The 23,302-nt window shown below is 43.4% G+C and overlaps 1 protein-coding gene and 1 long non-coding RNA gene across 4 annotated transcripts in view; one reads left to right on the top strand and one right to left on the bottom strand.

Annotated features, from left to right (window-relative positions):
• ptprn2 (protein tyrosine phosphatase receptor type N2) overlaps positions 1–23,302 on the bottom strand; it is a 121,772-nt gene that overhangs the window by 36,322 nt on the left and 62,148 nt on the right. The window lies entirely within an intron of this gene.
• The window catches only part of LOC147187214 (uncharacterized), a 60,681-nt gene that overhangs the window by 4,780 nt on the left and 32,599 nt on the right, over positions 1–23,302 (top strand). For 2 of the 3 annotated variants that reach the window (XR_015099051.1, XR_015099050.1), the window contains exons 1-2: positions 924–1,220; positions 1,294–1,334. The exons of the other annotated variant lie outside the window; for it this stretch is intronic. This is a non-coding gene — a long non-coding RNA (uncharacterized LOC147187214). Of the gene's footprint in view, positions 1–923; positions 1,221–1,293; positions 1,335–23,302 lie in introns of those variants that run through there. 3 annotated transcript variants of the gene reach the window in all.

Raw genomic sequence — 23,302 nt, 5'->3', positions numbered from 1 at the left:
TTTTTAACCGCTTACTCAACTGGGCTAATCGGTAGAATTTGCCATTTTGAAAAAATGCAGCCGTATACTTTATTACTGCTTTAGTGTAGGTTAGCAATAGAATAAGATAAGATAAGAAAACCTTTAATAGTCTCGCAATGGCGGAATTCCCGATTCACAGCAGCAAAGATATGAAAGGAAGAAGTAGAAGAACAAAATAAAGGAGCTGCTGGAAAGGCAGCCACTCTCGCGGCGCCATCTTGAAGTCAAAATGACAAAACATTGCACATTCCAACCTGCGCATAAACCGGTGTTACGTCAGAGAACGGCCCTCCATTTTTGTAGACAACATCAAATGTGTTGGGAGTTAGTTTGACGAATTTTTGACCAATCCCGAGTGTTGAAAATGGCTCGCCCCCTTTGATGATGCGATGTTAATTGTTGCCGTTTTGGGGTCTCATGAAAAGTGATTCGTTTGGCGAGACCCAGACTCTGCCCGACGCTTTATACTCACAAAAAAAAAAAAATTCTCCTGAACTATTTGCGTTTCGTTACGTCCCACCGCACTTCAAACACGAGTTTGAGAGACTCGTGTAAAAATCCAACGCAACGACCCCGCATACTGTGCGTAATTGTTCAAACACTTCTATTATCTGCATGCATCTAAAAGAAGAAAAAGTGCACATTTTTTAGCTCAAATGCTATCCTAATTAGCAATCGGCGTGTTTTTTTTTTTTTAAGTTCTCTCCAATGGAGAGCCAACAGCTGCACTTAGCAGAGAGAGGAGAGCGAGGAGGATTATGGAGAGTACGGAGAAAGAAAAGGGGCGGTGAAGAGAGGAGAACAGGGGTCCTGTCAAATGCAGATGACGAGTCTTTGGGGAGGGAGGTGGAGGTGGCGCTTCGAGTAATGGTGAGGGGAGGGGGCAGGGGGGTGCGCTCCAGTTTATTTTTTCCCATTCAGAGAGCACCCCCACCTCTCGTCTATTGTCCCTCTGTGTGACAGCTGGAGGTGGCAATGTGAAGGGGAGAACAAAAAAAAAGGAGAGAAAAAAAAAAAAACTAGCTCGCAGTGTCCAAAATGTGGTGAAAAAAAAACAACCTACGCAACACCTTTCGAGAACATCGCAAAGATTGGAGAAGTCCCAAAGCGAGCGGTCCTTGGATGCAGCTTGGGACAGAATTTTAGGGACATCATGGAGTCCAGGAAGTGTAACGAAATGACGAGAAGACGCTTGGCAGGTTTTGAACCTAACTTTACATTTTTGGGAGAAACAACTCAGAAATGATCAATTTGATTCTCAACGAATTTCAGGTCAAGTTTTTTTTTCTTGGACTATTTGTGACTTCATTCAGGTAATATTTGACTTGTCTCTGTCATAAGGCGACCTTATCGTCATGAAATCGGAATTGTCTTGTAATATTACGACTTTACTCTCCGAATAATAACATTCGATTTTTTTGCTTGTAATCTTTCAACTTTATTCTTGTCATAATACACGGATGTCAAACTCATGGCCCGCGGGCCAGATCTGGCCCGCCACTTCATTTTATGTGGCCCGCGAGAGCAGCTCAAACAGGTCAACTTCCATGATCCTTTCTAAAATGTCAACCAACATTTTTAATTCTCATATTTAATAAATAAGAGATACTGTATATTCTTCGTATTTTCTTGTTGCCATACGCCTCATGACAGTAACTTAAACAGTAGTTGAATCTACAGTTATTCTTGAGTCCTCCATACGGTTTCAGTCATAACGACCCTCCGAGTGAAAAACTAACTAAAATATGGCCCGCGCCAAAAATGAATTTGACATCCCTGTCATAATACGACAAAGATAGCAAATTTTACTCTCGCCGCTTTATTCTTGGTAAAATCCGAACTTTTCCTTTACGATGACGACTTTCCTCGGATAACGGTAAAATGTTCAATTAGGACTCCCCCCCCCCCTGTCATATTAATTTATTCTCGCAGCAATTTCTTCATGTGAAATTGCAAATTTTTTCTTAATTATCACTGCATTTTTGTCAACAATTCTTAGCAAAAGCAGCATTTTCATGTTGTTTTTTTTCTTGCCAAAGTGTATTTCATCATTTTCCATCAAACCGCACCGCCCTTCTCGAATGCAATTTGTTAGCCTCAGTGACAATTTCGCTCATGCTTTCTGCACACTTGTACCCTCATTTGGCAGGATTTACGGCAGACTTCTTTTTCCCGCCCGCCATCGGGCATAAATGCGGTCCATTTCAGGCTTATCTCCAGCTGAAGAGACGAATTTTGCAAGAGATTGCAGATGGATACGAGAGCAGACGATTCGCGTGACTGACATTGCGAGGCTTTTTTTTGTCTGACTGGAAAGAATCCAAAGCCATCATTTCTGTCCTCTATTCTTTTACACCCCCTGGTCAACCACCTGCTAGCACAAGATTAACTCCTCCCAGCGCCACGGCCAGGTGTGTCAACCAGGTCAGACAAATAAAGGCCTCCCTTCAATAGACACCTTGGTTTTCTCGTCGGGGGGAAAATAAAAGAAAACAAAACAAGTTACCAGCTGTAATTCCGTCCTCTCGTAGAAGCTACGGTATCGTTGACAAGATTAAATTGGAGCTCTTTTGCTCAACGAAACAGCAGCAATGTAAACGTTCTGCAGCGGCGCCTTGAGATACTCGTTTTACATGATCATTACTTACAAAATGACCCTCAATTTTTTTTTCTTCTAAAATAAATAAATAAATAAGGAATCTGATGCCCGAACAAGTCGGAGAACCATACAAATCGACACCCTGGTCGGCCCAGCGAAAAGTTGCTGGAGCTTTACTTATGAGGCCAGACTGCATTGACGTCATACTTTCTATACATTATAATATGTACCGTTTTGGATCTTATCTTTTATGCTTTTCTTTCTTTTTCTTTTCCTTGTATGGACCTGTGCCTACAATAAAGGAAAATAAATCAATAAATGCATATATACGTATATTAAAAAACTATTTTTAGATAGATATAGACATAGATATATAATAATAATAATACATTTTATTTATAAGCGCCTTTCAAGACACCCAAGGACACTTTACGATAACAAAAAACGCAAAACAATACGGGTTGAGCAGCGGCAGCCAAAACGCGCCAGCGTTCACTCAACCCGAAGGTCAGAAAGAAACCACAGGGGAGGGAGAGAGGGAGAAAAAAAAACACGCTCGAACTACCCTCATTTTGAGGATAATTTGAGTGAGGCAAAAAAACTCCTGCACAAGCATATGACAGTTACAACAGGTCACAAGACATAAACAATGAAGACGGTGAATCAAGGGAATGTATGAGGGAGGGGGTGATGGTGGGGGACTAGCTTCCGTGCATATTTTCATCATCATATTGATATAGATAGATGGATATATACTGTATATATATATTTTTTTTTTTAATCGGTCGGGCCTTACAACTAACAACAGAAAATAAATGGATGGGAACATCGTTGACACTGGAACAGATAAAAGAGTGACAAAAGAGGGAAAAACGATCGCACAGACATATCGTTCAACCAAAAGAGCAAAAAAAGTGTTTCTGAGAGGGAGTGGGTTAGCAACGGGCCAATTAAAACTATGACACTTGTTTCCCGTTCCTCGCGCGAGACCCAGCGCAGCATGCTGTCACAAGTCACGTCGCATCCCTCTGGTGGGCTCCAGCGACTAATGGCTATCACGCTGGCAGTCTTTGACGTGCATCGATACGTTTGGACAAAAACCCTGGCGAGAACCGACTGAAACTCTCTCACGGTCACTCGCTGTAAAAATGGAGATATGTTTACGGCGTCACGCCTGCTTCTTCCGGCAGTAAGTAGTTCCGGAAGATGTTGCGTGTTCCGGCAGTCGACGACAATCCGGCGAGGGTTATCTGTCCGAACACTCCTCGCCAGACGGCCTCGTCTGCCTTCAACGACACCCTTCATATTTCTAATCATGAAAAAGTAGAAGGAAAAAGGTGGTACGGTGCTTATCCACGTCCGCCTCACAGTGCAGCGGCGCAGGGTTCGATTCCTTAATGTGTGGAGTTTGCGTGCCCCCCCCCCCTGCCTTCGTGGCTTTTCTCCGGGTATTACGGTTCTTCCCACATTCCCCCCAAAAAACATGCACGGTAGATTAATGGAACGCTCTAAATTGTCGCTAGGTGTGATTGCGCGAGCGTGGATGTTTGTTTGTCAACCGGTTCAGGGTGTCCACCGCCTATTTCCGGAAAAGAGCTGGGATAGGCTCTATAGCAGGGGTGCCCATTAGGTCGATCCTGATCAACCGGTAGATCTAAGACAGGTCCCAAGTAGATCTGAGGAGTGTCGAGGAGAAAAAAACAAAACAAAAAAAAACAGTTGTGTGTCTTAAGTTTGTACATGTTAGTAATATATTTTTTGTGTGAATGTACGCTGCACCCTAATCATCCTATCAGTCTAATTTTCACAAAAAAATGTTTTAAAAATTAAAAAAAAGCTAGGTAAATCTTGAATTTACGATGGCGCGTGATTACGTCACCGGAAGTTGTTAGCGCTCAGAAGTCTGCAATTGCAGCTTGTGATCAGAGCTGTTGCGCTCTATCTTTTATCGTCATTAGTCTCATTCAGAGTTTGCTTCGTGTACAATTCACCGAGGGCGCGGGCAAAGAATAGGAATCTTGGAGGGCCCGGGGAAGCACTTGAAAATGGTACCTGTGAGCTACGATAGTTAACAGGCTGCAAAAGTGCATCGCATGCCTCAGTTTCAGGCTGTTTCTCATCATGGCGTGCGTGCGTGCACCCCTGCTCTATAGATTGCCCGCGACCCTGGTGAGGATAGGCGGATTAGAAAACGGACGTAGGGAAAGAAGAAAAAAAAAATGGATGGAGAAGCAGATGGCCATGTTCAAACAACAGCGGTGGAAAAAAAAAGTGAGGGATGATTAATGTTAAACAAATGTCAGGATCAAGTGCAGTTCCTGGAATGGTGGCGGTAGCCACCGAGGAGGGATCGGGATACAATAACAAGTTTGATTGTTTGCTTTCACCTTTGTACGAATGTTTACAAGCACGCCATCGAGAATGAAGGCACAGCCATTCATGTTTTGCTTGGGAAAATGAACACAGCGAACCGCAGTATATTCGAAATGACAAATTCACTTATTTGCGGTTTGTTTGAAAAAACATTTTCTTTTATTCCTTGAAAATGTTGATTTCAGTTTTTGCAAATGGGGAACACTTTCCCAATAAGTGGCTCCAAGCTGTTTAATGCCATTTCCAAACAAACCGCTGGTATGTTTGAAACAACTTCATAGTTTAAGCTTTCAGGCTACTAGCTCAATGCTAATGCTAAATAGCATCTGCTAATATTAATGCCATGCCGATGAGCTAAGAGGAGTCAAGACATCTCGATGAAAAGCATTTCCATTTGTCTGTCTGTCTCATAATGCCCCCCGGTGGCCAAGGCAGGCACAACAGAATGAGCAGAACAATGGCCATTCAGGTAACACCATGTGACGGAAAAAACGGTTTGATTCTTTTAAATGTTATTCGGTTGGTGATTACTGTTTGGGTTGTGTAATTAATCACACGTTTTTCCGCTGACATTTCCTCGAGAAGCTACTCTTTGGAGGACACCTGGAAAGGTTTTGAAATGATGATGCAATGACTACTTCAAACTAAAATGCGGCTTCCCCTATCTTTTTGGCCGAGGGCAAAATAATAGTGAAAACTATACAGTGGTACCTCTACTTGGAAAATTAATTGGTTCCGGAAGAAATTTCTTAACAAGAAAATTTTGTAAGTAGAGACGCGTTTTCCATGTAAATGCCCTAATCCGTTCCAAGCCACCCCCAAAATTCAGACATAAATGTTTCTTGAAATTTCTTTCGCAACAAGAGGCAATATTTTCCTGTTCGTAAGTAGAGGTACCACTGTACATTACTTTTTGATTAAGTCCATGATTAGTAGATTCCTCGCAGCTAAAAAAAAACAAAACCGTGGATTTACACGCAGGATGTGAGTTTCCCATGCTGCCACATTCCTTTTTGAAGAGCACATTCTCGCGCAAGTGTGGGCTGCCTCCTTCAAACGTCGCCGACGTGACAACAGTCGACGGGATTTACCTTGATGTGTGCCACTTTGAACCGCTTGGCACGGCTACAAGACAAAGACGCATTTGACTGGAGATGGTAGCAGACTGACACGCACATGCATGCAGGCTGAATGCAATTGGGCTAAATCGGGACCATTTCTCTGTGTTTGATCACCAAATATTTGGAAACACACACACACACACAAGCACGATACATTCAGGGCATTCTCTCAATTTATTTTATTTTTTCTAGCTGATGATTGCATCCCAGGGATTAAGCGGTGTCATTGTTTGTTGCATTTGATCTCTGTGCAAGTTAGGAATCAGCACCGGAAGGCATCTCCTAATGCAGCGATATTACATCAGTGCGATGCGCATCGGAATAGTTTGGAATGTATCGCGGATAAGCAACGCGCTTGAAAATAGATTTAAAGCCCAGAAGGCGGTGGCACCCCATGTTAATATCCTTTGAACAATACCAGCTGATGGATGGGGAGCTGGGGAAAAAAAAATAAAAATATATTTCTTTACCACATTGTAGTTCAAAGCCAAATCCTCCCTCACCTTCACAAATGGAGCCCCTGCACTCATTATGTTTTTTTTTTTTTTTAATGAATAATTTATTGCAGCCAGTTTCAAAGAGCCCCACTGAATCTCAACTATTTTGGGTGTATTTCACGTTGGTTAAATCTGCAGGTACACGATTTTAATGACATTAGAGTTTGGTTGTTTTGTTTGCTGGTAGCATAAAAATATCATCACGCACACAAAATCCAGTTTGATGTCCATCGCGACAGGATTTCCGAATAACAATTAACTCATTCACTCTCAAAGACGTTTTTAAACGTCTTTACAGACTGGGTCCAGAATTGGCTGGTCCTCAATGAGTTAAGAACCCGCCCGATATCGAATTAGAATTATAAAATACGTTTCTTTCAAATTATCCAGTTCCAGTCAAGGCTTATAAACACCAAGTCAAATCAATGACAAAATTTGTGAGTTTTCTTCACAGCTTGTGTTTGAAGCTTGGCGTCAAAGTTTGATGATTGGTCATGAAAGATGAAATTCTCAAAACTTGCCTCCAGAATCTTCAATCCTGGCCCATTCAATGCCATTTTTTCACCGTAAAATATAGTGGCTAGGTCCAAAATGAGAAGAATGATTATTATATCAGGACTCGGTATAAAATGACATTTTAGTTCATGATTAATTCTATTGTATTCCAGATAAAAGCAGTGCTTGCCACAAAAAAAAAAAATCTCGTCCAGAGATAAACGCAGACAGGAAAACAAGGAGCCTTTAATTGTTTCGTTTGAATACAATCCAGGCTACTTTTAAACTATTATGCTCTCGGCAGGCTCGGGAGCGATAAAGCTGCGATTCATTTTAAAAGGGACGCAAACAGCAAGACAATACATCAAGTGGCACAAGTAGCGGCGTCGGGCAGGGCCTACGTGAGCCGCGGCATGACGGTAGAGGTTGGCACAAGATAGCGTCCATAATTGCGACCACCTTTGCCAGAGACTTTGGTGGGCTGGTTAGGTATGATAGTGAGCGCTTTGGCGGTGCGGCAAAGAGTCACATTCAACCCTCTCCACGCCAACTACGAAAACAAGCATCTTCCAACCGAATTAAAAATGTTACCTCATCATATATTCTTTATCCTCTACAAAAAATGACAAATATTATAGCAGCTTTCTGAATCATTTACAGTCACGGTATAAGGACTATTCTTCATTTGTGTCTGCATGCCTGGCAGGCAACCCAGAAGGAGCAGTAAAACAAATTGAATTGCAGTATTAAATCATGATGTATGAATTGTTTATTACATTTTATTTAATTATGTCATGATGCTCTCCCAGTAACGACATTCAAACCGGGGGGGGGTGTTGCATTTCGTAACGCTGCGCGACCTTCGGGATCGTCATCAAGTCACTGCAGTGACAGCAACAACAGCAACTCCAACCAACACCAAAATGGCGGTTGTCAACGACAAGGCTGTCCGGTCCAGGACAGCTCCCATCACAGCATGGAATATACACTCTTTAAGGGTGGCGAGTTGGACAACATGCTAGCTGAGATGGGCAATCTGAGAGTCGGCTGATTTGGCCTCTGTGAAGTCAGATGGAGCGGTGATAGGGAATTCAATAAGGACACGAAAATCATTTTCTACTACGGAAAAACCCAACACTACCGCGGTGTTGGACCGTGCCCCGCGATTGGCTGGCGACCAGTTCAAGGTGCACCCCGCCTACTCCAGCACACCCGCAAATCTCGTGAGGAAAAGATGGATAAATGGATGGGTGGATGTAAGATGACTTTCATATTATAGTCAAGGTTAACGTAATCATGGGTTGGGGGACTCAAATACTTGGAAGTTTTTCACTATTTGTGGCAAATAAATAAATGGTCAGTGTGTGCGGAAATAGCGTCTGTTTCTGATTGCACTTGACTGGTTTAATGATGAAGGGCCGGTGTTGCTCCTGGACTTGAGACATATCTCAGGTCGCAGAGTGCACCTGCCTGAGCATATGCCTCCATGATCAACCAGGGCTTGCGCGAGTATTGCAACTGATGTCGAACCACAGGGTGCAGCGTGTTTCAGACATACGGGTCGTGTCACTGGTCGTGTGTGTTTCTCAGCTTGTGGGAGGTACCTGCAGCGCTTTATTTTTAATATGCAGCGATACCTCTACTTACAAACATGTGTTCAAAAGAGGGACCTTAACTGCACCTGTCTGTGTGTGTAGATAGATAAATAGATAGATACGTGCCTATGCAGCATCCTCGCGATTTGCCCCTTGGCCATGAGGCGTTCTGATAGTTTTACTAATTGTAGCATGTATTTGTTACATATTTTGATGCAATTTTATGCTTTAGAAAACGTTTATGTCTGAACTTTGGGGGGATGGGGGGGCTCGGAACGGATTAGGGCATTTACATTGAAAATGTGTCTCGACTTACAACATTTTCCAGTTAAGAAATTTCTTCCAGAACCAATTAATTTTGTAAGTAGAGGTACCACTGTATTATTATTTACTTGTCCCCGATTTCTTTTCTGTTGTTCTTTTAGGTTATACTTAAAGCTGAGTTTTGGGTGTTGAATAAATATCATCCTAAATTTCAGTATCAATAATAATAATTGAGTTCTTTTTTCACTCAGGCTAATTTTTTCGAGACCTTTGACAGTTGGGCTATTGACGACATTCTTCAGAATGGGGGAAAAAGTGCTCAAATTTGGCCTGAAATCAGTATGTGTATTCCGCGCTTTGGAAGACAAGTGTGCCCTCAAGCTAAAGCGGGCCCATCTTAAAAAAGTCAAACAACCCCCCAAGGCTCAGCAGCTCAGAGCTGTCTGCCCACCACTGCTTCAAACGCAGGGCTGTTCGCAAACACAATTAATTATGACTTACGTCATTTTTTTTTTTTTTTGATAGCTTGGCAATGCGCCGATAGATTGACGGCTCATTGTTGCAAAAGGCATACAATCAATCTGGCCTATTTTCACCCACCAGCATAATTACAGCGCCTGGCCTCCGTTGAAGCCGTGGTGATGCCTTCCCACTCCCTCTTCAATGTAATGAACTGTGACTGGCGTGTGATTGCATGCATTCAAGGACGCCACTTTCCAAGATCAACAAGCAAGCGGCAATTAAATGCAATCCTTTCTTCTAGTTCTGGATATTGACTGCGGTCTAAGTACGACATTTAGCGTTGAAAACGGGATACAAAAAAAAAAAAAAAAAAAAAAAAAATCAATATTTCAATGACTTTCTGCAGCTCCGCTAGTGTCAGCCTCTGCTAACGAATAGATAATCCCATTTGTCGGTCCAGTCAATGTTCATTCATGTTGGGGGATAGGTGAAAATCTCCGATAAAGAAAGACTGTCAATAAAAACACACCAAACACCAAAAACTGATTCGAAGCAGAAAAAGTATAGAAAACACTCTATGTATTGTAATATCTGTTGGCCCAATGAGGTGGTTTGTGACCATTTTGTAAAAATCCATAAGAACATTTAAAAAAAATAAAAAGTATGGATTTTGAGGAGGCGGCCCGGTAGTCCAGTGGTTAGCACGTCGGCTTCACAGTGCAGAGGTACCGGGTTCGATTCCGGCTGCGGCCTCCCTGTGTGGAGTTTGCATGTTCTCCCCGGGCCTGCGTGGGTTTTCTCCGGGTGTTCCGGTTTCCTCCCACATTCCAAAAACATGCATGGCAGGTTGATTGGACGCTCTAAATTGTCCCTAGGTGTGAGTGTGGGCGTGGATGGTTGTTGGTCTCTGTGTGCCCTGCGATTGGCTGGCTACCAATTCGGGGTGTCTCCCGCCTGCTGCCCGAAGACAGCTGGGATAGGCTCCGGCACCCCCGCGACCCTAGTGAGGATCAAGCGGTTCGGAAAATGGATGGATGGATTTTGAGGTGGATGCCGGTACAGATATAGGGATTTGGCAAAATAAAATTGAATCGAGCCCTCTTAAAAAGTACGTTGAATTGCTAAATCTCAAAATTTCTGTTTTATGCCACTCGTCGTAATGTTGGCATTCCTACATCAATTACAATTTCTAGCTTTTGATGGCAGGGTTCAGTACCTATCCTTGCAAATAGCAGTGGTTTACTTTATTACCAATTTAGTCCACAGAAAAAAAAAAAAAATTAAAAACGATGGTTTGCGTCTGGATGGGCAATTACGGTCGTCGGCATTAGTAAACGATGAGCGGACATCTGATTACATTCATTTCATGGGGAGCAAAGCATGCTCAGTGAGGGATAATTAACCTCCTGCTTAACGTCCGCCGCTAATCCAAAACGTGCAATTCTGCCAGTTAGGTATTCAGTTAGCGCTAATTTTAACATGCGGGCGGACTCCAATGTTTTAATGAAATAGCAAACCTTGTTATAATTCAATTGATATACATCGTAATAAATGTCCGCTTCTATTCAACAACAACTAAACCGGATTGAATCATTTGCCATTTTGCGGCGTTTGCCTGCAGCGAGGGCTTTTCCAGCATGCAACCGGTAGCTGAGTGGCAGATGTGCTAGGCGAGTCGCTGCATGATAAATGGCAGCGGGTGAGCCCCCTGCTCTTGCATCCCGCCGCCAGTCCCTCGGCATGCAGCTTCTTGGGCCAAATGGCACCCGCGTCCCTCCCCAGCTGACATTTAAAGCCTCTGCCATGCTACACCAGCTGTGGAGACCGCTGGCTCCCCCAATACCCCACCGGCGCCCCACACTTCACCTTCGTTGATTCGCTCCCATGCTAGGAGCTATCGGGACCCCAATGCTAGCAGGCTAATTTGCATAATCAGCCAGCTGTCAAAGGTATGTGGCGGGTAAAAATCATACTATACAATGCAGTCATTTGTCATTCATCACATAAAAACTCCGTTCCTATGATGGCAAAGCAGCGCAAAGCCGTCGGTAGTGTACAACCTTTATTGGTCTTATTCGCCCGCTTTGCATTTCCTCATTGTCCAAAACAATTCAAATTTCCAAATACAGTGTCGACTTTTTCATTTGATTCATTCCATGACCATGCTCGTGACAAAACGTAGTTACTCACCAATACATTTTAGAAGAAATAAACCATTTTTGTCACACAGCATCAATTAAATGGCCATTAGTGACTCTTCACAGAGGATAAGGAATATATGACTGAGTACAGTGGTACCTCTACTGACGAACGTCTCTTCATACGAAATTTTCAAGTTACGAAACGCCTCAACAGGAAAACATTGCCTCTTGTTACGAAAGAACTTTCAAGATATGAAAGGTAAAAATACAGTATGGTCTGCCACTTGCAGCTCTGAGATTCCAGCACGCAACACACTTTTAGCTGCTCTGCTATTGGCTATGACCTAGCATCTTCCTGCCATCCCATTGGCTATGAGCGACGGAATGTCGACAGATAAATAGAAAGATGTGTCTATGCAGCATCCTTGTCAATCGGCCCTCGGGCCATGAGGGGCGATTTTTACGTAAATGGGAATCACCCAGAAAAAATGTTCAGCAGTCCAGCGTTCGCTCATTCTGCTGATGTTTGCCTTGGACATTTTCGAAGGATTATTAAAAGCCGAAAAAAAGCAAACGTCCCTGGATCAGTTCTTTACAAAACGCCAGGTAAAAAAACACTTCTGTGAAAGAACATGAACTAAAGAGGGCAAAAAACGATGAGGACGCAGTTAAGTTAAATGACCATCATTTTGATTCTTTATTCTTAGTTTTTTACATTATGCACAACCCTTGTGCATAATTCATTGTGCAATAATCGAATTGTAACATGTATTTGTTACAAATTTTGATTTGACATTTTTATTCTTTAGAAAACATTTCTGTCTGAATTTTGGGGGGGGGGGGGGGGGCTTGGAACGGATTAGGCCATTGACATGGAAAACGCGTCTCTATTTACAAAATTTTCTAGTTAAGAAATTTCTTCCAGAACCAACTAATTTCGTAAGTAGAGGTACCACTGCACTGCTATACTGTCTGTCATTATCCTTACTGTATTGTACCAAACGGTTATATCACCATAACATACTGTAGATGCTATTAAGCATTAATGTTTGGATTGAAAGGCTCAGCGACAGTACGTGGTTGTTTGAACACAACGTGTGTTCAGTTTTTAGTTTAGTTTGACCCACAACGCAAGAACTCAATCCGATAAAATACAATCCTGTGTGAAAAGTATGCCTTTTAGAGTCCCGCTGGAGCCCCCCCCCCCCCCCCAAAAATACAGATCACCGCTGCTGCATCCAATTGACAGTGAAATCAGGCAAGAACGTTCTTTGTGACAGCAGGAAAATATAGCGCAGGAAATATTCGGGTTTGCAACATTTAGTTGGTCATATTGTGCAAAAGTTAAGACTGAAAGTCCCTTTCATCTTTTTATCATGGCTTGTTGACATCAAATGCACGACACAAACTTGAACAACAATATATTCATACTTTCAACGGAAGTATGAATAACACATTTGTATTTTGTTCTACTTAGAAGAGTTTGTCTAATGAATATTTATTCCTGGCATTTTTTCCCCTCTTAAAATCCAGCAAACTCTTGTTATCAGGCGGTATCAGTCCCATTTTGTTTTCCTTTAATCTTTAAAAATAAAATAAAATAACGGAATATTGCAGGCACATTACTAACAAGCACCAACCGACAGCGAATGCAATTGCTCCAACCGGTGAGGAAAAATCATTACGACTGGGGGGGAAACATCAAAGGAAAAGCGCATATTGACCATTTTCCGACACCAGAGTGAATAAAAGCCACGAGGGCTGCGCATGTTGATCTGGATGCAGCGTGTGTTTTTATGTATGCCTTACTTCAAAACATGTCTGCCAAGCTGAATGAGAAGAGGATAACTCAATTTTACGACAGCGTCTTCTGGTCTCCGTGTAAAAAGTTGGCCGATGAGGGAAGGCTTCATCCACTTTAGGTTACCGTAATTTCATGACCATAAGGCGCCCTTAAAAGTCTTAAATTTGCTCCAAAATGGACGGGGCACTTAATAATGTGTGTCACCTTGTGTCTGCACTGAGTTCCAAAATCTGTGAATGCTGTTGTGTGACTTCGATGAGGGGGTCCGCTTGACTGACTGATGTTGTACCAACACGCTGCTTATATAGAGGAAAAGCGGACGAAACTGCGGACAGCGTGTCGACGTTAAACTGGGAAGGGTGGGAGTGAAAGAGGGTTAGGATGCTAAAGGCATGCCCCCATTAGGTGTATATGCTACAGTATATAACACGTGCATTGTGCAAAACAACATCCCGAAAATGGCACGTACGAAGAGACACGCTTAGGAAGCACAGTCAAAACATTTGTATAAGCGGCCAGCTGTCAAAGGTATGTGGCGGGTAAAAATCATGCTACACAATGCAGTCATTTGTCATTCATCACATAAAAAAAGCTCCGTTCCTTCGATGGCAAAGCGGCGCAAATCCGTTCGTAGTGTACAACCTCAATTGGTCTTATTCGCCCACTTTGTATTTCCACATGTCCAAAACAATTCAAATTTCCAAATACGGTGTCGACTTTTTGATTCGATTCATTCCATGACCATACTCGTGACAAAACGTAGTTACTCACGAATACATTTTAGAAGAAATAAACCATTTTTGTCACACAGCATCAATTAAATGGCCATTAGTGACTCTTCACAGAGGATAAGGAATATATGACTGAGTACAGTGGTACCTCTACTGACGAACGTCTCTTCATACGAAATTTTCAAGTTACGAAACGCCTCAACAGGAAAATATTGCCTCTTGTAGCAAAATAAATTTCAAGATACAAAAGGTAAAAATACAGTATGGTCTGCTACTCGCAGCTCCAAGTTTCCTGAACGCAACATATTTATAGCTGCTCTGCCATTGGCTATGACCTAGCATCTTCCTGGCATCCAGTTTAAATTGCAAGATGTCAGTTCCGCGGAGGATCATGGGAATCGAGCAGCCGCGAGAGAATTCATCGATCCATCCGTCCATTTTCCGATTCGTTTTATTCTCACACGGGTCGCGAGGCGTGCTGGAGCCTTTCCCGCTCTCCCGGCCTCACTTGGCGTCCATTACCCACTGTTCTCTCAACCAATCCCCGCATTCCTACGTAACCGCTTAGGCTACAGCAAACAATGAGGGACAAGCATACTTTGCATTTTGAAATCAAACCAATTCGAATGCCAACAAACACATCCAGCCCAACCACATGACCAACCTGGACGAGGTGACGTTCATTTTGGACACCCCCGGTGAACCACATAGTAGAGAAGAAGGGGACCAGCACGGTTGCGATAAGCATCGCGGGGCGCATGAAGTCTGCTTTTTCTGTTGTGCTTGGTTGCTATGGTAATGAACAAAGTGACGTTGCGAGCGGCGTGGGCGCGAGGGCGAACACACTAACGCCACAAGTGGATTCTTAAACATGCGCAAACGTATGTGCTTGCACTATTGTTTCCCAAAATCCTTTCTGAGAAACTGCACGGCATTGAGACTGACTGATAATGACGCGAGGGAACCCGGCGTGTTTGATTGTGAACTTGCCCGGCTGTTCATTTCGGATGCAGAAAATTAGGGCTTTGATCGAGTTGAGGATGAGGATTGTTCAACACTTCAATGAAGTACAATTGAACTCAGTTTTGCTCCCGCTGCCTTTTTACGCTCGTGTGCATCATGCTAACGTATTTTTAAGCTGGCATACGTTTTACAATGCGTCCTGTGTATGTGTTAAATACAGAAGAGCACCCGTAACTGAGCACTACGCCTTTTAATACAGTGCGCCGTATGGTCGAGAAAATACAGTGCATAGTTTTTTTGTTTTTTTTTAGAATGATGTGCTGCAGTAGATTTAAAATAAATTGGCTGTGTTGTTTTAAGAGGTTTAAGAAAAATATGGCATTTGCCATTTTGGAATTTACTACGAGAAGGGGAGAGGCATAGTCGTGGATCCTACAAAATATATTAGACCACCACCATATGAAACATTTATGCCTCAGTAGCCCGAAATGAACTGCATTTGTAATAACTAACATCATAGTTCATGTTGCTGTAATGGTTATATGTCGAAGCCTATTCTCCAAAATTACAGTACTTGGACCAACTACAGGCTATAAAAAAGGGGAATTCAGTTTGAAGGTCCTCATTCCCGTTCAGTATTGCGAAACATCAAGAGCTCACTGAAATTGAAAAAAATGAAGTTCTTGCTGTTGTGGCAGGAGGCCTATGAAATTGGTTATAACAAAGTACCTCCGGACACCCATTTCACAAATGATCAATCCATCCGGTTAAGAAAACTGGCTGTGTTGTATGTCCCTCAGTGTGCGCCCACCGAGATGCTTAATGTTATTTTTGACAGTCTTATCGGCAACAGCCAATCGCTGCGTTACTGAAAATAAGGTTCGGTGACATACACGCGATGAATTCGACTTTGTTTGCATGGGAGAGTCCTGCGCATTTTTCAAAGTGTATCAGGAAGCGCTTTAAATGGACGGAGGGACGATGACGGAGGACGGACTGGCAAAATAGGGTAAAATGCCGATCTCTGCAAGGCACCGCTGTATAGGCAGCGCAGTGAAAGATTTGATAGCACTGAACACATCTGCACAATATTCTGTAGATATGTGGTTTTTTTCCCATCATTCCACTACTTTGTGATGGTAGTTAAGGAGGAATAAAAAACAATCAAACTCAATTCAACTATTTGTGGACTGAACTGAATGGGCTGTTATGTTATGTGCGCATTTACAGGCATGTTTCCAATCAATTGCACATTGGCCTTCAACTGCCTTTTTTTGGTCCCAGCACCTATGCAATCTCCTTCCGACGCTGTCATGAACCCAAACAATAAAAGCATCGCCTGCTTCTAAATGTTTTCAGCAACACGGTTGTATGTGTGTGTGTGTCTGTGTGTGTATTTCAAAGTGTGGCTCAAATGCCATTAGCGCGGCGGATCAGGATGTGAAATGTCACCGCCGAGCAGTCCCGCTGCGCCCGCGAGCCCTGCCCAAGTCACTCGGCCTCTTTGCAGGACTCCAGCTGCCTCCCCCGCTGATGAAAGCCCGACTGCCGGCTTTGCTTCTCAGCAACCTTTCACCATCACGTGACCTTTTGTGACCGCAGAAATGCTTTTGATAGCATGCCATACAGTTTGGTATTTGCCTTCTCTGTGGAGCAGAATGCATGTTTCTCTCAGGCGGCGGGGAGAAGAGCGAACTTTAATGAGTGTCAAAACACGCGCTTCCCTTCTTCATAGGCATAAATAAAAGGCATTTCTTTTTTGTGTGTGTGTGCACTTATAAAGTATTCAGTTATACCATTTTATGAAAACTATTGGGGGGGTGAGGTGGGGGTCCCTCGGTTTATGACCATCCTGACATTTTCAAGGTTACAAACGGCGCACGGCATCTTGCAGAGCACAAGAAGGCAAGCTCAGTTACCACTGAACTGACTGTTTTTATGGCGTTGGTTTACGGTTATAGCCTAGAAGTGGTTTTCATACCAATATTTACTATAATACGACATTTTGAGCAGTATGCATTGAAGTAGTTTGCGCAGGTAAAAACGAGCAGGTGGCACAAGCACCTTTCCCCACTGAAATAAATGGGGATGCCTTTGACACATTCCGGCCTCACACACAAAACATATTTTGCTGACTTGTTTTTAATAGAGAAAGCAGCACTCCGTATTATTGTACTTGCTAAAACACAGGTATCAAATTCAAGGCCCGGGGGCCAGATCTGGCCCGCCACATCATTTTCTGTGGCACAGCTTGCCTTGCTGCCATATATGATTTACATCCAAGCGGTTGAATCGCCGGTTGATATGCAGCTCGGGGAAATGGGCACTTAACGAGAGCCTCTTAACATAAGCAGTATGCCAGAGTTATCTCCCAACACGAAGCCCGCTGTCAAAATGTCAACGGATCTCAATTCGGCCACCGACTCTCTCCCACCGGGAGCGCCGCGCTCACGCCAGCGGGGGCCTCGCCGCGGCATCAATCCAGGGGCAGAAATGCAAAGGGGAAGTAGGGAACAAATGCCCTTTTCGGCGGGACGTGCGGAGACAAGTTCAAGCAAAAAAACTGACGAAAGATCTCTTTTGAAAAAACATCAAGAGAAACAACAAGTGCCGGTTTTCACCAGGAATAAAGTCTTTGAAACTGAAATCCCCTTTTTTAGGGACAAAATTTGAGCTGGCTAACTGGCTAATTTTACTGATCACCAACACAATTCTAAATCTCCATCCAGTGGTACCTCGGCAGATGAATTTGGGGGCAAGAGGTGGGATAGCCCCTGGACTAGTTGCTATCCAATCGCAGGGCACATGTAGACAAACGAGCCGGAACACTCGCATTCACACCTATGGTCAATTTAGCCTTCAAAGAACCTAAGACGCATAAGCCGTGATTAGGAACCAGGACCTCTCGTCTGTGAGGCAGACATGATAACCACAAGGGATACCGGTTACTACAGTGGACAATTTATCATGCTAACAGGTTACAGAGTGCATGAAAGGGTTAAATAACGTATTTATACTATTTAAAATAAACAGATGAAATCACGAGGCCGATGTGTCGTCATTCGCTCCTCAGACGGACTCCGAGGCTTCTCGGAATTGTGCCTTTTTCTTTGTGGAGTCTTTCTGTTCCAACCATCGCCAAAGCCTCCTGGAAAGCCTCTGAAGATCACATGGCTTCCTTTCAAAAATACCCTTCTGAGCATCCCTTCTACTCCACTCACCTCTGCACGCCGGAGAAAGTAGAAACGGCGCCTACCCCCACAAGACATACGCCATCTGGGCCTTTGGGGAGAAGGTTAGCGGGGAAAGCGAGATGCTTTCTGGTGATGTGTGTGTTTGTACTGTATATGTGTGTGTCTGTGTGTGTGTGTCTATATATACAGTAGAGATAGATGGATAGATAGAGAGAGAGAGAGAGAGAGAGAGAGAGAGAGAGAGAGAGAGAGGGAGAGAGAGAGAGAGAGAGAGAGAGGGGGAGAGAGAGGGGCCCGGTGGTCGAGTGCTTAGCGCGTCAACCTCAGAGTACAGTGATTGAGGGTTCGATCCTAGCTCCGGCCTTCCCGTGTGAAGTTTGCATGTTCTCCCCGTGCCTGCGTGGGTTTTCTCCGGGTACTCCGGTTTCCTCCCACATTCCAAAAACATGCATGGCAGGCTGATTGAACACTCCAAATTGTCCATAGGTGTGAGCGCGACCCCCGCGACGCTGGTGAGGATAAGTGGAACGGAAAATGTGTGTGTGTGTGTGTGTGTGTATATATATATATATAAAAATCAGCATGCATTGTATTGTATATATATATATATATATATATTAGTGCTGTCAAACGATTAAAATATTTAATTGTGATTAAAAACGGAACTGTCATCATTAACTCATAATTAATCGTGATTACTCACACATTTTTTTGTCGTTTCTAAATTTCCTTTTATATTTTTTGCCGTATTTTTTCCCCATTTTAATGCTCTCATCAACATGGAATCATGGATCAGTTTTCTTTGTGCAAAATGCAAATATTTACTGAAACAACAATTTTGATTTTTAATTTCGTTGCGTTTTTAATCACGATTAAATATTGTAATCGTTTGACAGCACTAATATATCTATATCTATATCTATATATATATGTATATATATATATACACACACACACACACACACACATTTTCCGTTCCACTTAGGGAAAGAGGAGTTAAGAGCCATTTTAAATACTAACACAAGGGAGCACAGGAATGTGCAGTGCTGTTCTTCCACTAAAGGTGAATGCAATGTCTGAGGCATGCAAATATTATTTGAGGACGCCATCGGGATGTTCATTTACCATGTTGCGGTGTTCTGCTGTTAAACAGCTGCAAAGATCCCCGGGTAGACGGGAGCAAAACTGCACACGATCGAAACCTCCCGCGATTCGTCTTGTCTAATTGTCTGTGTGCGGCTCTCCTGGGCTGAAGCTGTGAGCACACTGTGGCGTCGCGCATGCGTCTGTTTCCTGACACAATCATCCATTTTGAATGCGTGTGTATTGGGATAGACGCGTGCTGACGCTTACGTATGGACACACCTTAAGTTCAGAGGAGCCAATCAGCGCATCGTATATGCTGACGCTTACGTATGGGCACACCTTAAGTTCGGAGGAGCCAATCAGCTCATCGTTATCGCCGACATGCCCTGCTCAGCCAGGGTCTCCAGTTAGTCAAAACATTATGCACACACAGTCGCGCTGCTGCGGTCCACTGCAATACATCTGTTAGTGCACGCAAAGAATACAACGGATAATTTTAACAAGCGATCGCGGTAATGCGCAGATTATAGTCTAAAAATATCAAATGTATAACGTAAAAATCACTTTATAATTTATTATTTTATACAATTTGCCGAGGGTCCGGACAGAGGAGGTCTGGACAGAGGTCGGCGGTCCGGACGTGGATCGCGGTCCGCCAGTTGAGGAAGACTGATATACATATACTGGCGCGACAAGATATGATGATGATATATAAAAATATCTACTCGTGTATATAAAAAAAAAAAATTCACCCCCACACACAAGACGACATCCATTTGTTACTTGGGTCCGCGCGTTTGTTTCCACTTGGGACTTGGCTGTTAATCACGGCGCCGCCTGCCTTCCTTCCTCACGGGCATACTTCATTTACGGAAAACAAAATTGACATTTTGTCGTTTTGGGTGCAGACCTCGCCGGGATCTAGAATGGACTTGGTAGTGCTCCGCCTTTTGATGGATGTCTACTATCCCCCACTTTGACATTTGCTTATCCTTGTCCGCATCTACCGCTATTGACATGCGCTCTATCCGGACATCTTTGCTAAGCTGTTTTGTCATTTGTCACCTCTTCAATAGAAATAGAAGAAAAGGGGCGGGAAGGGGAAGGGGGGAGGTTGCAGGTGATAAGACTTAATGACACCAACCACAGTCTCAGTTTGTGGAAATGTGTCGTTCACACTAATACTTTACTACGCTTAATTTGCGCCCCTTTGGCATTCTCCGAGCAATTGAAGGAGCATATCCGCCCCACTCCCACCACCACTCATAGGTAGAAAGAAAAGCCCACTCTGCAAGGACCTCGCATGCAGTCGCTCATAACTGTCAATTTTGTGAAAGCAGCCTTTTGATTTAACACCTTCTCAACTTAATGCATTTGAAGAGGCCACTTTACAGCCCTCTCCTGTTCAAAATATTGCACAACTTATTCTCAATCCTCCATTTTTTTTTCTCGCGACAAACAGCTGACGTCATTGCGGCCAGGGAAGTGGATCTCTACGCTGCCAACGATGCCAAACATCCATGCGTAAAGGGATTGATTACTTGATTCAATTCGATGACAATCGGAGTCACTCGACTTATTTATACAACATTACACTTCAAGATGTATTACAATGCAGATCACTCCAATTCCGATACCATTCACTGTAATAACGAAATGACTCTTTTGCCCCTTAACCCTTTCAGGGACAGCGGTTACTACAGCGGACAGCTTGTCAGGTTATCGAGTTATCATTATTTGTGCATTGAAGGGTTAAATCCAATCAGATTCACTGTAACTCGGATATGATACTTTACGATAAAATGGACGCCAATTAAGATATGATCCGTTCCAACGACGATACGTTTCACTTCCATGTACGATATAATAGGACAGAATAGGATTCACGCTAATCATTGAAATTACAATTCCAAGCAATATAATTTATGACAATTATGGTTAAATGCGGCACGATAATATGATTCAATCCAATTACATTACTTCAATTACCAAGCAAAATATTCCTCGTAATTATGATACAACGTGAACGTGTCTGATCCAACTATGATACGATTGATTCAAATGACATTTTAGTCCAATTATGTCACAAAACAACGGTTCACTCCAATTCCGATATAATTCGCGATGATGCCATTCAATTAAGTCACTCCAATTATGGTTAAATGTGATGCTTTCAAACCACAATGTGACTCGAATCACTCCAATTGCAGAGCAAAACTATTACCCCCAATTATCTTCCCAAATACACGATATGACGAGATTCACTCCAATTATGACAAGATACGTGTCACAACTATAACTTTAAATTTTGAATTATTAATCTAGTTCAAGGGGAAGTCAAGCCAAAAGTTATTTGAACAGGAACATGTTTTATGCAGCCCCACTCGTCTAAACACGGCATTCTGATTCATATTGCGTTCGTGGAATATTAATTTTGCAACAAACCCTACCCGTTTTTAGCCATCTCAAGGGGCGGCCATTTTGGCACTTCCTGTCGACTCAAAATGACATCACACTTGCTCTGGGCTCAGGTAACAACCAATTATGGGTCAGCTTCAGAAAACAGGTGAGCCATGATTGGTCATTACCTGAGCCCTGAGCAACTGTGATGTCATTCTCAGTCGACAGAAAGTGGCAAAATGGCCGCCCCTCTGAGATGACTAAAAATGGGTGCATTTTGCTGCTCATACCACAAAAGCAGAAAGCCGTGTTTCTACTCATGAAGGCGCATAGAACATTTTGTCAAGAAAATCTTGGGGTTGACTTCCCCTTCGACTCATTCACTCCCAAAGACGTTTTTAAACGTCTTTCAGACTTGGTCCAGAATTGGCTGGTACTGAATGACTTTTACCATGAGACTTCCAGTCCTCATTTCGATGATGATGACACCACATCACATCCACTGCCGACTATGGCAAACCCCACCCCCCTGCGCCCCCCACATTCCATTCCAGAGAAAGTGGCAATCGACAACTTTTTTTGTGTGGGAGGGGAAAATGCTGCATGTCCTTGATGTGCATCTCGACAAACACAAGTAGAGGCGGATATTTTCTCCCCATGAGGTAGAAGGCAGGCAATTTCACCCCCTTTATTCCCCCCCCCCCACCCCCTCTCCTGCAAAGGGACTATTATTGCAGCTAATTATCTACAAATAGGCCTGATATGACAAACACAGCCCCCGCCGCTAAGTGCACTAAATCAGTCAGTGTGGGTCTAAATGAATGAAAGGGAAGCAAGGATAGGAACGAGATAAAAGTCACTGTGATAAGATAAAATTTAAAAAAAAAAAAAAAAAAAGGGGGAGGTGGCGGTGGAATCAGATGAATGAATCCGATATAATAGAGGAGAATATCAAGAGACGAGCAAGATGAGGCATATAAAAAGCGAGACAGATGGGCAAAGAAAGACACCAAAAGGGACAAACGGAGCAAAATGATGGGAGTCTACGGCGCGGGTGACGGCTGTTGCCAATGGCAACCGTCCCGCGATGCACAGGCGGCATCCGTCTCAGCATGCCTGGTGATCAGGGCCAGCTCGGGGGTCTACGAGGCTGTCTGTCTCATTTCCGCATAGAAACTCATTTACTAACCCAGCTATGATGCATCAATGGGCGCTTGATTAGATCCTTACCTCTGACACATATGAATATTTATCAGCGTGGGGTGAATACACATTTACTCTTCCTTTCATCCGGATCACTCATGAGGGTCCTCCAGTTCCCCTCTTAATTTTTGTCCAATGAATATGTCACGGGTGCATCGGCGGGGTCCAACAAGCCCTCCGGATAATCTGGACGCAGCAGCGGCTGCGCATATCGCCCGAGAACAAAACGCCTTTGGCTTTTTTGTCTTGTGTTTTATTTGCCACGGCGACAAAAGCTCTCAGGGCCACCTAAAGGAAACGAACGCGGGGACGGATGGCATTCACCGCAAAAACACTTGAGCGGGGTACGTGCC

The sequence above is a fragment of the Hippocampus guttulatus genome, chromosome 21 (genome assembly GCF_054856545.1).
Source record: "Hippocampus guttulatus isolate MCC_2025c chromosome 21, RoL_Hgut_1.0, whole genome shotgun sequence".
In the NCBI taxonomy this organism is placed as follows: domain Eukaryota; kingdom Metazoa; phylum Chordata; class Actinopteri; order Syngnathiformes; family Syngnathidae; genus Hippocampus; species Hippocampus guttulatus.
The sequence above is the reverse complement of the archived record's forward strand: the minus strand, read 5'-3'. Positions and strand labels throughout refer to the sequence as shown.